A 5,121-nucleotide genomic window follows, 5' to 3' on the forward strand; every position below is an offset into this window, starting at 1 on the left:
TTTGGGGTGGAATGCAATGGCCTGTGATGTGAAGGAGGTCAGACTAGATCAGGGGTCGGCAAACTTTTTGGCCCTAGGGCCACATCTGGGTGGGGAAATTGCATGCAGGGCTACGAATGTAGGGCTGGGCAGGAGGTTGGGGTGCAGGAGGGAGTGCGGGGTGTGGGAGGGGGTATGGTGTGCAGGAAGGGGCTCAGGGCAAGGGTTGGGGTGCAGGAGGTGTGCAGGGTGTATGAGGGGGCTCAGGGCAGGGGGCTGGGGTGCAGACGGGGTGCAGGGTGCAGCAGGGGGCTCAGGGCAGGGGGTTGGGGGCTCAGGGCAGAGGGTTGAGATGCATTAGGGGTGCAGAGGGCTCAAGGCAGCAGGTTGAATGTCGGGTGAAGGAGGGGTTCGGGGTGCAGGCTCCTGCCCAGTGCCACTTACCTTGAGCGCCTCCGGGGTGGCAGCGGTGCACAGCAGGGCTAAGACAGGCTCCCTCCCTGCCTTGGCCCCGCGCCGCTCCTGGAAGCAGCCGGCACCATGTCCCTGCAGCCCCTGGGAGAGGGGGGGCAAAGGGCTCCACGCGCTGCCCTTGCCTGTGGTTACCTCCCCCAAAGCTCCCATTGGCCAATGGGAGCTGCGGAGGGCAGTGCCTGCGGGTGAGGGCAGCGCACGGAGCCCTCTGCCTCCCCCAGGAGCCGCAGGGACATGGTGCTGGCCGCTTCTGGGAGTGGCAAGGGCCAGGGCAGGCAGGGAGCCTGCCTTAGCTGCGCTGCGCCATGGGGCTGGTAATCCCGCAGGCCGGATCCAAAGCCCTGACAGGCTGGATCCAGCCCGTGGGCCATAGTTTGCCCACCCCTGGACTAGATGATGTAATCATCCCTAAAATATCCTCAAATCTGCCTCAGTGGTTGCTGTTGTACCAGGGTGAGGGACATCAGGTTGTGGGAACACACAGTGGGGGGGAGCCCCAACAAAGGTATTGAAAGCTGCCATCTGTGTGCACAGGAAGTGAGCTGCACTATGTGTGTGTTGAGGAGACAGCATATGTACAGGCCGGACCCTGCTGAGTGCATGGGAAGGGGATCACACTGTGTGCATGGCAGGGCATCCTGTGCCTAGAGGCGAGTGTGCATGGAATGGACAGCACAGTGCTCCACTGCAGGGCCACGCTGCCTTTCTGGACCCACAAGCCCAGCTTGTCCTGGGGTGTTGGTGAAGAGGAATGTGTGCTCCACCCCATGCACACAATGGTCCCCTTTCTGCACAAGGCGGAGCTCCACCACCACCTGCAAAGAGCCATGAGAGTGGCTGGGCAGAGAAGCCAAGGGACCAGGACTGCTCTAGCTGCATTTCTTATCCTGTGAGAGAGATTACCAGCCCCAAGGGAAGTATGTGCACTGCCTATGCCATAGCAGTGACCCAGGGAGGCCTGTGGGCAGGCAGTGGTGACAGAGGAGGGTGAGAGCAAAGGAGTACAGGATGGGAAGAGGATGAAAGGGGAGAGAAGAGGGGGGTTGATGGGGAAGAGTGGACTGAAGGGCCGATGGCATGGAAGGCGGAGACAACACAAGGGGAGAAGGGGACAGAGAAATGGAGAGAGGAGGAGAAATGAGACTGAATAGGAACACACTGGAAAAGCCGAGTGCAAAGGAGGAAAGCAGCAAAGGACTGTGCCAGAGGGACGGGGAACATGCCACCCTTCCCTGGGAGCAACCCGCAGGAATTGTCCATGCAGCTGGTGAGGAGCAGCCCACAGAGCTCAGCAACCACTGGGCTCCCTCTGCATCCAGCACTCTGGGGTAAGGCTTAGGGCAGTGGATTGCGTGGCTTGGGCCTAGCTGGGCAGGGTGTGTGAGCCGGAGGAAGCCCTGTAGACTCCTGCTCCAGGACAGGGAGGAGGGGTTTCTTTGGCTCCCTTGCTGTCCAGGTGGGGGAAGAGGCTGTAGCTGCTTTGGGCAGCCGATTACTTTTCCAGCTGCAGCAGCTTCTCCCCACAGCCGCCTCTCTAAACACATTGTGCCCACGGCCGGGGCCATGCCACAGGCCTCCTTCCTCAGTTAAACTTGCCCACCAGGCCCTTCCCCTTACATCCAGCCCCTTACAACCAGGGCATGCAGCCTCCTGCCCCCCCCCCCCCCTTCCTTGTCTATGCTGCAGCAGAGCCCCTCTCCTCTGGAGCAGGACCCTTTCCCACACGCCCCACCCCCAATTACTAATGTACTCACAGGGGGCCGTATCCCTGCAGCGCCTGACAAGCATCACTTAACCTGCCTCACTGCCATGTAATAACCTCATCTATCAACCTGGACGAGACTGCAGGGCCATTGCAGGGAGGGGCGCTCTTTAAGCAGCAAATGTCATTATCCAAAGTCCCTGGTCCCCTTGCTTGATATGCAAAAAACTCGCTGGCTCCCCAGAGTCCCGTGCAGAGAAAATGCCCCGCAAAATGGACATTTGTCATGTTCTGCACGCTGATGCATTGCCCAGGAAATGGGAATGATTACACCAGCGGTGGTGGGCCCAGCAGAGCCAGCCTGACACCTGGTGGCACAGCGAGAAAACACACCTCTTCAGGAGAGAGGCCCAGACCAGAAACCACGGAAAGCTGGACCCTCTGGCTGGGGAAAACCTGCTGCATCTGACAATTGTCCCTCGGGGGCTATTGGGTTTATTTACCTTCCAAGGAACAGTTCACTCTTCCCCCGTGGAGGCATTCATTGGGGTCGGCCTTACCCACACGGCTGCTCTAGGCCGAGAATATTTCTATGCCACCCCCAAAGGGTGGAAAGACAAAATGCTGACAAGCAAATGCGAGTGTCGCCGGCAACTCTGGCCGCACAGGCTGCAATGTAAGTACATGGCCCCAGGCCTACAGAGGTGGAGGGCATGTGCTCAACTTTAAGGATGCGGGCAGGCCCATTTGGTCCGGGCACCCCTGGAGATCAGAGATAGGCGCTCCAACAGTCGGCAGAGGCAGGGCCTAATGCTTATTGGGGGCGAGACTCTCTCAGTGCATGTACGTGCAGCGCCCAGCACAATGGGGCCCGGATTTCGTTTGGGGCCTTTTGACACCATTGGAACACGGACCATTAACCATGAGCCATACGAATGATTTCCCACCACAGGCTCTGCATGGGCAGGACCTTGCTTCCACCTGAGCTATGTCCTTTTCCTGCCATCCCCCCATTTCTTCCTTCCTTCCTCTTCCCATATTGTTCGTTTCTCTCGCCCGTTTGCTCTCTCGCCTTTATCTCCCTTTTCTTCCTCTCCCCCCAGCCCCTGTGCCTGTTTCCCCAACCCCACCTCTGTCTGGCTCTCCCTGGAGCCTGTCTCTCAGCTGAGTCGCCCTTCCTCCCGCCCTGGTGAGCAACAGCCACGTCTGCACGGAGCTGGGGGTGTTCTGAAAAGCAGGCACAAGGCATCTCTTGGTCACAAAGAGGCTGAGCTACCAAAACTCCCTGGCTGCCCCCGCAGAAAGTGGGGCGGCAGTTCTCTATCCCTTATTGGGATCCTTCCCCTCTTGCTCTCCCTTTCTCAGGTTCGCCTTGACTTCCCTCTCCTAGTTCCTCCACACTTCTCTGTCCCCCGTGGGCAGCTCTCTGCTTTAGCATGGCTGGCGCTGTAGTGAGGGCCCAATCACAGCAGGTACCTGCTGGCGGGACGGTTGCACAGCGCTGGGGGAGGCTGGCATGACAGGCACAAAGCCCCACATGCTATCACCTTTGGTAGGTGGCCAGTCATCACTCTTTGGAAGCAGGGCAGGTGACTGAGGCCAGGAACTGAATACACAGGCCCCCAAAGGCCACCCCAAGGTGCATGGCCATGGAGAATCAGTCCTGGGGCACTGGGGGCCAGGGCTCCCAGCAGGGCTAGTCAGGCAGGGGCTGGGAAAGGCAGGGACTGGCACAGGGCAGGGAGGGGAGCACTGGTGCCATGGGGAGAGGAGGGGCTGGCACAGGGCAGGGAGGGGAGCACTGGTGCCATGGGGAGGGGAGGGGCTGGCACAGAGCAGGGAGGGGAGCACTGGTGCCATGGGGAGGGGAGGGGCTGGCACAGGGAATAGGGTTGTCAACTTTCTAATTGCACAAAACTGAACACCCTTGCCCCGCCCCCTGCCCTGCCCCTTCTCTGAGGCCCTACTCCTACTCACTTCAACCCCTTCCTTCCGTTGCTTGCTCTCCCCCACCCTCAATCACTTTCACAGGGCTTGGGCAGGGGGTGGGGGTGCAGGCTCTGGGGTGGGACCAGGGATAAGAGATTTGGGGTGCAGGAGGGGGCTCCAGGCTGGAGCCAAGGGGTTTGGAGTGCAGGAGAGGGAGTCAGGGGGTTGGGGTGCAGGAGGGGAGTCAGGGCTGGGGCAGGGGGTTGGGGTGCAGGAGGGGACTTGATGTGCAGGCTCTGGGAGTGGGGGCAAGGTGCAGGCTCCAGAAGGGAGTTTGGGTGCGACCTGGGGCAGGGGGTTGGGTTGCAGGTGGAGGTGCAGGGTCTGGGAGGGAGTTAGAGTGCAGGAGAGGGTTCCAATCTGGGGCAAGGAGGTTGGGGTGCAGGCTCTGGCCAGGCGGTGCTTACCTCAGGCGGCTCCCGGTTGGCAGTGCAGCGGGGCTAAGGCAGGCTCCCTGCCTGCCCTAGCCCTACACTGCTCCCAGAAGCGTCCGGCGTATCTGGCTCCTAGGCAGAGGCGCAGCCAGTCGGCCCTGTGCAGCTGCAATTCCCGGACAATGGGAGCTATGGAGCTGGCGCTTGAGGCAGGGGCAGCACACTGAGCTTCCCTGGCTGTGCCTCTGCCTAGGGGTTATAGGGACATGCCGGCTGCTTCCAGGAGCTGCATGAAGCCAGGGCAGGCAGGGAGCCTGCCTTAGCCCCGCTGCATCAGCAACCGGACTTTTAACAGTCTAGTCAGCAGTGCTGACTGGAGCTGCCAGGGTCCCTTTTAGACCGGGCATTCCGTTCGAAAGCCGGACATGTGGCAACCCTAACAGGGTGAGGAGGGGAGCACTGGTGCCAGGGGAAGGGCTGGCACAGGGCAGGGAGGGGTGAATGGTAGCAAAGGTCTAGCCCCTAGCGTGAGTGAGGGGTGGCTGCGGGGTGCAGCCAGGCAGGGCCCGACCACCAGAGCGGAAATAAGCAGGACAGGCAACA

This window comes from Trachemys scripta, chromosome 9 (genome assembly GCF_013100865.1).
Source record: "Trachemys scripta elegans isolate TJP31775 chromosome 9, CAS_Tse_1.0, whole genome shotgun sequence".
NCBI lineage: Eukaryota > Metazoa > Chordata > Testudines > Emydidae > Trachemys > Trachemys scripta.